We start from the raw sequence: 10,719 nt of genomic DNA, 5'->3' as shown, positions 1-10,719 counted from the left end.
TCCCGCCGCTCGCCCCCAGCCCCGGCCGCGGTGCCCGGCTGGGCGGGCGCCACCCGCTGCCGCTCCCGCCCGGCCCCATTGTTTGCCGTGCCGCCCTTACCGTGCGCGGGGCTGGGGCGGCGCGGGCTCCCGCCGGCTCTCCTCGCTGCGGCTGGTGCAGGGGCAGTCGCGCTTGGCCGCCGGAGGTCCGAGCCATTAAAAGCTCCGCGGGGAGGAGGAGGAGAAGGCGGCGGCAAGAGCGGCGGCGGCGGGGAGAGGAGGACAGCGAGGGGCTCGCAGGAGCAGGGTCGCCATGTCCGGCTTGGCAGCGGGGGGAGCCCACCGGGCCGGCGAGGAGGAGAAGGGAGGCAGGCGGCGGCGGAGGGGCCGGTCTTGCTGCCGCCCGCGGACCGGGGGAGCGGGAACTGGACGCAGCTCGCCGCCGCTCTGCCGCGGCTGCACCTCCCTCCCCTAACCCTGCCCCCTCCCGGAGGGGGAGCCGCCGGCGGGAGGAGGCGGCCGAGAGCCCCCTCCAGCGTTCGCGGGCGGCGGCGGCCGCTCGGATCTGCGCTGCCCGCGGCGCAGCCAGCGGGGTGCCCGCCCCGGCCGTGGTAGCCGGGCAGCCCGAGCCGGAGAGAGGCGGAGGCGCGGCGACCACCGCCCTCCGCCGCTGAGGTACCGGGGGGGCTCCAGGCATCCCCATTCTCCTCTACCTCCTCCTCCCGGGCACCAGAAGGGACGAGCAGCGCTCAGGTGGCCGTGGTGTACGGGAAGGGTTAAACCCGGCTGCAGCCCCGGGGCAGGGAGAGCGAGAGGCCACGAGGGTCCCTGTCCCTTCCTGTGGATTTTGGGGACCATCGGGCGTAGGCGGCCAGCGGGACACCCCGCAGGAGGGCTGTGCCCTGCCGCCCTTCCTCGGAGAGGGAATTGCTGGCCGACAGTCGTGAGGCTGTGAAAGTAGGCGGGTCCTGCAGGAGGAACCAGGACACTGCCTCAGGGGCTGTGCATTAATGGTACCCCAGCTCTTGTGCTTCAGGAGCCAGCAGAGAACAGAGCGGTGCTTCATGTGCAGGGAGACGTCCCTCCACACTCATCTGAGTCCCAAGTGCTTGTCTGAGGTGCCAGAGAAACCAAAGGACAGGGCGTGTGTGAACTGTATTTACATTTATGGTTACAACTTTGTCATAAACTCTATTTTCGTCCTCGTTAGACAAACACATCAGTAAAGTTTAACCAGCAGCAGCAATCTGGGCTTCAGGTTCTGTGTCTCACAAGGGTCTTCAGTACATCAGAAGGAAGGAGCCGAGAGCAGGGCTGGGTGCGTACCTCCTCCAGAGGCCGCGTTCCCTCAGAGAAGATCTGGAGTTACAGCAAAAGGCTGTCGCACCTAGAGCCAGCAGAGCTGTCTGCATACAGCAGCTCTTAAATCACCCCCTTACATTTGCATGCCTGAAGGGTTACAGCGTGCATCTCTTTGAGCCTTCTCCGGTCTTTCATCCGATGTCTTGCCAGGAAGAAGACTGAGTGGTGCACACGAATGAGTGATGCAGGGAAGACCCTTCAGGTCTTTGAAGTTCTCTCAGTGACCCAGGAGTGAGCAGTAAACTAGGATGTATTTGTAAAGTAAACCTTCTGAGCAAATAGCATTTTAAGGCTATTTGAGGAATCATGCTGCTATATCTAGTTTTTAATCACAGGAGGAAAAAAAAAACCTTATATGCAATCTCTATATTCTTTTGTCCAAGCCTTGGCCTTGCTTAATCTCCAAAAGACAAATTCCTCTTCTGTCAACAGCACTGCCTCTCTGTGCACAAACCTCACTACAAATACCTCAGAGCATGTGCCATCGAACCTCCTGAGATCAAGAGATCTTAATTTCTCTAATCAACCCTGAAACCTTAATCAAAAATGCATACATTACTGAGTTAAAAGCTGGAAACTACCTTTACCTGTCGATACCTGAAAAATAAATTATTATTTACCGCAAAACTTCTTCCATGCAAAATGTATGGTCTGTAGAAGATCCAAAAGAAAGATTTATCATTCTAACAACGTAGAATGCAAATAGAATAGAAATAGAGTAAGAGGAGATAATATTTTGGTCGGAAGGGACCTATGAGGACCAGCTAATCCAAGTGCCTGACTATAGGAACTGTGATTAAAAACACTGACATAATAAAAAGATTGCCTTTTCCCAAATACTTTGTCAGCAGCTTTAACTCTTATTCAAGGGTGGCAGCACTTAACATTTAGAATTTCCTGGTGCTTTTTATCTACATTTCCAGATCGCTAATGCCTCATTCACACCTAACAAAAGAGGTGTTGTAATCTAATTCGAATGTATGATGTCATCTTCAATGCCTTCCAAGTCTGAGTGGCATTTCTCGGCACTGAACAAAAGTAACAGGTTGCCTTGCAGCTGTTGACCATTTCTTACCAAGCTCCAAAAAGCAACAGTGAAACACTGCCTTGAATGGTGCACCTTAAAATTGGTAAGGCATTGGACATTTCTCTAGGAGCCATGGGCAAGTTTGCATGTGTTTATTTAGTTAACCCTTCGATTCTTGGGTCTTCTGAAGGCTGTCAATGACAACGAGGGTGTAACAGCTGAGAAGACAGCAGTCTTTCTCTGAAACGTATTTCTGTCTTGTAAATTGCAAGTGGCAGCATCTTGCACTCTTCTGATGTGGTAGCTGAGAAAAGCACTCACTGCTGCTGTTAGTTTCCTGTAGCACAGTAGCTTACATTTCTTCCCTGTTGAATAAGATGAGGAATTTGTTGGTACATCAAATAAACAGGAGAATTTGAGAGAAAAGCCTTTTGTTTTTGAAAAGTCACTGAAATTAGAAAAATCATTCTAATTAGTTCATGTTTCTGAAAGAAAACAAGACAAGCTTTGTCTACATCCACTGACAAGGAAGAGAAGAGCTGGAACTGGATTTCAGATTATTAGTTTCTGCTTTACCAGATAAAGGAGAAGCTAAGGAAAAGGAAGAGAAGGAGAGAAGTGTGTTAAAAGGGTTCTGTCATCTTGAGAGACTGCGTCTCTGCATCTTCTGCCTTTTCTTGTTAGGAAAGAAATAGCAGTGGCTACAATGGAATACAAATACAGATCTCTGGAAAGCCTTCACTTTTTCACAGCTCTCACATCCTGGGATGATGTGCCGTTATTTTTTTCATCGACACTTTCTCCTGTATCTTGAGAGGTTCTAGAAGGTATGTGTGTATGCAGGCAGTTAAGGCAGAGTACCTGCAATTTCAGTTTTCACCTCCCACGTGGGAACTTGTTTGCCTGCATGTGTGCTTTGTCTAACTAAATTACTGGACTAAAACACCGAGTATTTGGATTAAGTCCTTTGGTCTGGTTTACACTAAGGTCATACTGGATTCTTCAGTGGTCCTTCTGGCCTTAAAAGCTATGCCTCTTTTGTGAACTGCTTTACAGTCTGTGTTGAGCTCGTGTTTCGCTATGTTTCATTAAGGTGAGAAGCTAAGATGATGCCCAAAGTGAAATCCGTGTATTTCAGAAGTCTAGTAATTCTTTTCCATAAAACATTCCACAGATGTTTCACCTGGAGCTTGACATTTTGTTTCAAAGACGCTTTCAGCAAATACTTCCATGCTAGATTTATCCGTGTGTTCTTGCATAAATGAGGTTTGGGGCTCAGTCTTGCAAACCTATGGCGTTTGATTGGTCACTTTTAGGCTCTCATATGCCTTTATGTTAACTTGTGTAACTCACCAGTTTTTGCTAATTTCAGTGCAAGATTGTGACAGCTATCCATCTTCCACCATTTTCTTATTACACATTTTGTAGCATTCAGGATTCCCTCTACATTTCAAAGGCTTTTTTTTTTTTCAATATATTCTCGTCCATGTCTTCTCAAAATATTATTAGAGTCATCAGTTGTTAAGATTACCCCTGCCTATTCTGTTAAGATTACTAATGTTGAAGCAATGAGTCTTGCTTGTACATTGGAAGGCAATGTTCAATTTATAGCTAGAGGGAGTGGTCTTTTACAGGTTTCATAACAGTGTGTAGTACTAGCAGTAGACCATGTCCTTGCGTTTGAGAAAAAACCCAAGTATTTAGCCAGTTGGCAAAGGAGTGCATTTCTAGGCTCAAATTTCAGGATTTCCATGTGAAAGAAATACTCAAACATTGAAAAGAAGCCATTCAGACATTTAGAGCCGGCTAATTAACAGATTTTGTTTACTGCCTGCTCAAAGGGTATAATATCATGAATTAAGAGAGAGCCTTTTAATGGTGTTTGCAAGTTTCCCAAGTCCCTAAGAATTTATATAAAGAGAATTTTGCATGTCAAGCAGCTGAAACAAGCTCCTCTCCCCAGCCCCAGCACACCAGACGACATCACCTCAGTTACATGTTGTCATATTTACCTTGTGTTGTCCAGTTTGCCTGTTTCAGGATAATGAGTGTTACTTTAGCTGCATATCTGCTCAGATCACCCAACAGTGCAACAGTTCATAGAGGAATCATCCCCGAAGCTTCAGAGCTAGAAAGTTCATTTGAAATTTGTGAACAATTTATACTCCTCAAAACTACACAGATTGCATCGGCTTACACTTTTTTGGTGCTTGCTTTTTCCCATCTGCAAATCCAAGTTAGGAAAAAAATGTTTGTTTTTAAATGACACTGACATTTCCAAAGTATTCAGTAACGGACAAAACTGTCAACTACTGCAGTGTAAATGACAAAATAATAATTTTTTGTAATTATAAGTAAAATAATAATTTATAAAATAACAAATATCATAACATTCAAGGGGGGAAAAAGCTAAGGAAAAATACAGATGTTTCTTAAATTAAAAAAAAAAAAATCCTGTTCATATTCAGGCTTCCTCTCCTACAATTCACTTTCACCTTTTCTCCCAAAGAAGGGAAGAAGAACACTGAATAGCAGGACAAAATGCATATTCTATACCAGTATTTCCATCAGAAACTCTGTCATGGTGAGAAGAGAGAAGTGATAAGGGAAAGTATTAGCAAAGCTGAAAAGATTTCATACAAACCAGCCACATTAATCTTTCAATACTAGTTTGGACAAGAAAACTACATATGTTGTTTTAAATAGGAATGTGTCTTTAGAATTCAGAGCCTAGGCTATAACTCCCAGCACCATAGTTCATTCTCTTCCATTGTTTTTCTAATTTTGGACAGAGCAAACTGGTTATCTGTTTAAAGAAACAATGAAACAAATAAGAGAAACAAAAAAATGTGATATTTTTCTAGGAGGAAAGTGCAACTAAATTTATTAAATGATTTTGAAACCAATTAATTGTATGATGAAGAATAACCTTTTAAGTACCTGGACTGATAAAAGTATGGTTTTAAGGCAAAAAAGCACCCAATTTTTGCAGCCCCTTCAAATTCATACCATGACTAAACACAGCTGAAATGAGTCCCCTAGCAAATATGAAAATGAGAACAATATAGAACATCAAACATGGCTTTTAGCATTATCAGACTTAAAGATTCCCATGAAAACAATAAATCTCTTCTCTCCTCAACACTTCCCGCCAATATTTTTGCTGTGACCTTCTACAAGGGAATACATCTGGAACACATCAGTGTGTTTGAATAGATCCCTCTGGGATAATCCCCACTTCAAAGCAGTGGTGGGGGAGCCTTATCTGGTGCTCTGTTGCATTCAGGATCTCCCATGGGTCCTTTCTGATTTCATGCTGGCTGACAGACAGTTTTATTTTTACAACGGGTATTTACAACAGGTGGCTTGGTTATTGTCTTCTCCATTGTCATATTCTCCTGTTTTAGTGTTTAGAACGTCTGAATCTGGCTGTGGGGAGCAACTGTAAAAGCTGTCAAAGCAAACATCAATTCAGTGTATGATTTCGCTATTTCAGAAGGCAGCCTCTAAAATCAGCCCATTCCTAAATGTCAGACCAGAAGCCCAGTTTTCTCAGGGTGGTAATTTTTATGCGTCCCACATGAAAAACATAACAGAATGAAGAGAAACAAGACCATCAATTTTTCTATCTGTGCTTAACATAATTAGTGAAATTCTTTCTTCAAAATGGATCTGTGAAACTTTCTGTTCTGAAAGTGAAAAGCATTAAATAATTTACAGAAATAACATTTCACTGTAGAAAGCTTAGCAAGATCTGCATAATCTGTGTTTAAAAAAATAAAATTATTAGAGACTTGAAAAACATTTTTTCCTGCTTATTATTTTTTTCTCAGAAATAAAATTTTAATGAATGTAAGCAAAACAACTGCTCTAGAAAGTAGAACTTAGATGAAAAAAATATGAAGCATTATTTCCATTTTACTGATGAGAAAAATCACCTACAATGACATGGTCTATTTTCTACTACAGATTCTTTTCAAATCAGGAAGGAAATTTTTCCTGAAAGGTCAGGTATATTGAGCATACTCTTTTTCTCCCATTTGCTGACAAAGCTGCCCAGAACTGTTGGTCATGTTCCTGCCAGTGCTGGTCTTTCACTGTCGAAGGTGTTCTTTAACCTGTTCTGCGTCTGCCTGTAGCTTTTAAGTGTGAGTGATGAATGAATGCTGTCCTGCTTTCTGGATTCCGATGCTGAAGACAGACATAGAAAAGTTTTTGTTTACAGCAGCTTCATTTTCTGAGATGCGGGTCAGAGGCACAGAGGGTGTGAGTTTTTCCCATGCCTGTTTTTTCCCCACCTAATACAATCAGTCAAAATTCATTACGACTATTTCCAATTAGATAATTTTCCCACCCTACTTAAGAGAAAAAAATTCCCTTATGTGCATTAGTACTAGTGTGGCTTTTTGTTTTCTCAGTTAGTGGTCTGCATGCCATGTATGTCTCATTCCCCTCAGCATTTCGGTGTCCCATAGGATTCCAGTTTATTGTGCAGTTTTCCACTCTATAAATATTTTAAACGTGATATTCATGGTTTACTCTGACAATGAAATACAGAAAGCAATCACTTTTGGTTTGTCAGTAATCTTTAGGAAACAATTGTCCTTTAAAAATACCTTAGTTATCTCTAGTGACCATTCGGTATTTGCAAGTGAACTAAAAGAAAAAAACAAATATAATTTTTTTAAATACTAGATTTTAAAATGGACATGAGCTTAATATAGAATTGGGTTGAATTCACTCTGCTGAAATGGGACAGGCTTAACCAGAATAGTTCCCAGGAACTCTATTAAAGCATCAGGAGCTGTAATAATAGTCCATACTAAATTTAACTTTATAAAAAAGAAGCTCCCTATTATCTTATGCTTTTAAACTCTGAAATGCAGTGTTTTCTTTGATATTTCCAATTGCTTCAGCCCTGCCTGTTTAATTTGCTCCCTCCATATTTTCTCTGCAGCTGATAACATTGGGTATCGCACCTCTGTTCTGTGCCATATCTCCCTCTGGCACTGGAGAGGAAATCTTAATCCCTATTTCCTGCTGTCACCTCTCATCCTAAAGAAGCATATCAGTAATAAAGGAGCTGCAGTTCTCATAAAACTGCCCAAATATTAAAATGGTTTAATCTTCTACTAGGGAAAGCCAGAGTCTCACCACATGCTTTACTTTCGACTGCACTTTGATCCTCGTGTAAGCTACAAATATTTAGCATTTCGGATCTGCCATATTTGAATACACAAAACCAATCCATTATCTCCTTCAAAATGGTGCAGAGAATAAAGGATAGAGATTGTATTATGTTTGTACTTAATTATATATTTGTCTTTTGACTTTTATTTAGAATCCATGTAAGTGTCAAGGTAAGAAAACTTTTTTTTTCTTCTCAGGCCCCAGAGCAAGTGTCTCCATGAATATTAGCACTGAGGTGTGTTTAATACAAAGTGATTCCTGCTCTAGTTGATCCTGTATGAGCTGGATGAACAATTATTTATATCTCCCAAAGCCCCATGCAAAGATAGTGAGTTTTGATTTGTATAAACAAAATCAGTGAGGGGACAGTGAGGAGCGCTGTAGGGGAGGATGTGTACAAAGGACTGTGAGAAGCCTGACCAGAGAACTGGGTGTCCAACAGAAGATGGAGTAGCGGAGCTTTAGGGAAAGAAAACAACAAATGGGACAAAGGTAATCTTTTCCTAGCCTACTCTCCCAGCTTCTGACAGCCAATGACTTATGGAATTCTTGAGCAAGTAGTTTCCTCAGGAACACCTTGCTTATTAACCATTCACACACCCTTGAATAATTGGTTTTAATAATCTATTTTTGACTTCTAGGCACATCCATTAGAATTTACAGTGCATGAAAAAAAAATTGTTGGTTTTAAACATCCTATTTTATACTTTATTTGGGCAGCCTTGTGTTATGAGAAACAGTGAATTGTTCCTGATTCACCTACTCCCCTACTTCTGTCTGTCCTGCAACCACTCAGAGTTCATAAGAGTGGAATAAGAATGATGAGAAGAGTTCAATTCCAACAGCTTGGAGGATGAGGTTGTGGAAATATTTTTTTTTCCCCCCAATGATAATAAATACAGTATTTTAATAACAAAAAGGGCCGATGAAGAGCCTCTCTTAAAATTTAACATAACTTCTTTACCAGTTAACCCTTTTTAGCTTTGCACTTGGAATGTGTTTTCTCACCACACTGCCACTTCCAGCTATGTCTTTAAGCTTTTACTCACTTTAATGACAGGAATCTTCACTGTTGATGTTAATGCAGAGCCTCAGGAGCTCATCTGCAGAGCTACTCTTCCTTTTCACTTGCTCCCAGAGACTGACAGGCATCCCAAATGAAACTCATTTCCTCCTTATCCTGAGGACAAGGAGAGGTGGCAGGTTCCAAACAGAGTTTGGCTTTGTAGCTGCAAGGAGAAGGTTGCTATGGCTGTCTCATTTTACAAGGAGGCATTTATCCATGGGCACGTACTTTATTCAGTCTTTAATGACGGGAGAAACAGGGATAGGGAGAAGACCTGGCTAAACCTGTACTGATTTAACACTTCACTTTCTCTTTGTTTTCTTTCATCTCCATCTACTGGCCAGAAGCAGCTTTAGCTGGAGCACAGAACGGCTGAAACACAGCCACTGCATCCGCACACTAACTATTCACAAAAATTGGCAGTTTTGGGGGCTTTGGTGTTTCTTTTGGTTTGTTTGTTTTCCAGGGATACCAACTCTCTAAACAGACACAACTTCACAGTAAAAAATTTCTCTTGGCATTTTATTCTTAGGTATTTTAAAATGGTGATGTTGCATAATTTAGTTCAAGTAATATAGGCAAGGTTAGCTTCCCTGATTCAATATCCTGTGTTCCATAATTTCTCACTGATCTGAATACAAATGTGAATGTAATTCCAAGGGTTTTGTTTTTTGGTTTTTTGTTTTTTTTTTTTTTTTTTTTTGGATTGAAAGATTAGCATTGGTTTTTAAGACAGTATATGAATTGAGTATCAAACCTTTTAATTAATTTACAGAAAATCCTATCACCACCAGACACAAGATAGGCCTGTGCAGTTATTAAGGAACAGCATTTTGTTAACAGCACATATTACATGAAAAATTGTACTTCAAATATATTTAAAATAAAACTTTCTGTTGCCTCATAGGAAAAAAACAGCCACATATTTAGTGTAGAAATAGTAACTTGAAGAAATATCCCCTTTCTTTTTTGCTTCTTACCCACCATCAGAAGACACTGGCCATCTGCAGTAGGTGGCAAGCAGTGGTAATGGTGTTGGCTAAATGAGAGACAAGTAACAACCTACAGAGCAAAAGTGACTGAAGTTAAACTTGTAATTCCCATCAGTCACCAATAAGTTGGGAATATTTCACTATATACTCCTGGATACTGGTCCCTTGAAGAAATTCTGCTGACATGTACCCTCCCCATTCTTCTGGAAAAAAATTCCATTCCATCAATGAGTATGGCTCATCTGGTGTCTCAGGGGAGCTTTGAACCTCTTCTGCTGGCAAGAACATACAAAAACCCACAAAAAACCCAAACAACAAAACAAAAAACAAAATAAAAAACCCACAAAAAAAAAAAAACAAAAAAAAAACAAACCACACACAAAAAAAAAAAAAAAAAAACCAAAACCCCCCCCAAAAAAAAAAAAAAAAACCACAACCCACCCCAAAACAAACCTGAACAAAACCAACAAACGTCCTTAAGTGAAATTCCACTACATGTACCTGTCTGCATCTAGTGTTACACCAGCACAAGTTATTCTTAAGCCCAGAGAGGTAACAATACTAAACTCAAAAGACATGCTGATTTCATGGTTTAGCACACAAAAATTCCCTGCACCTGAACTGAAGTCATGGGCAGCCTTTGGAGTGATAAAGCAAAATCAGGAAAGTCAAAACTGACTTGTACCTCCTAGGTCCTACGTTTCCTTCCTGAAAACGTGCAGAAAGTTTATCACTGCTCTGAACCAGAATGATAGGAAATGATCTGTTGCAGAGGTTGTAGAAACGGTCTCCCCACAGCAGAAACTGCAATTCCTTATCTCCTAACCAAAGAAATGAATTTCACACTAACTCCAGCCTTGCAGGAAGCCCTGCTTTCAGCTAGGGTAGCATAAATTTCTTCCCAGTAGCTGTTACAGTGCTGTGTTTTGGATTTGGAATGCGAATGTTGTTGATAACACACTGATGTTTTGGTTTTTGCCAGGTTGTGTTTATCCTGAGTCAAGGACTTGTTTCCCCTTCTTTCTCTCATGCTGTGCCAATGAGGAGGACACAAAAGAAACTGGGAGGGACCTTATCTGGGACAGGTGACCCAAACTAACCAA

General features: G+C 41.7%; 1 protein-coding gene across 5 annotated transcripts in view; it reads right to left on the bottom strand.

The window, feature by feature from the left end:
• Positions 1 to 426, bottom strand: part of FARP1 (FERM, ARH/RhoGEF and pleckstrin domain protein 1) — a 202,596-nt gene extending 202,170 nt beyond the window's left edge. The window contains exon 1 of one of the 5 annotated variants that reach the window (XR_005956037.1): positions 101 to 426. The gene's annotated coding sequence lies outside the window, so the exon portion shown is untranslated. The remainder of the gene's footprint in view (positions 1 to 100) is intronic. The other 4 variants (XM_041478251.1, XM_041478250.1, XM_041478248.1 and 1 more) reach the window with 4 other exon arrangements.
• Positions 427 to 10,719: the final 10,293 nt, after the last annotated feature.

Source organism: Pyrgilauda ruficollis, unplaced genomic scaffold (genome assembly GCF_017590135.1).
Source record: "Pyrgilauda ruficollis isolate IOZ18807 unplaced genomic scaffold, ASM1759013v1 scaffold44, whole genome shotgun sequence".
NCBI lineage: Eukaryota > Metazoa > Chordata > Aves > Passeriformes > Passeridae > Pyrgilauda > Pyrgilauda ruficollis.
This window is presented reverse-complemented; position numbering and strand designations above follow the sequence as displayed.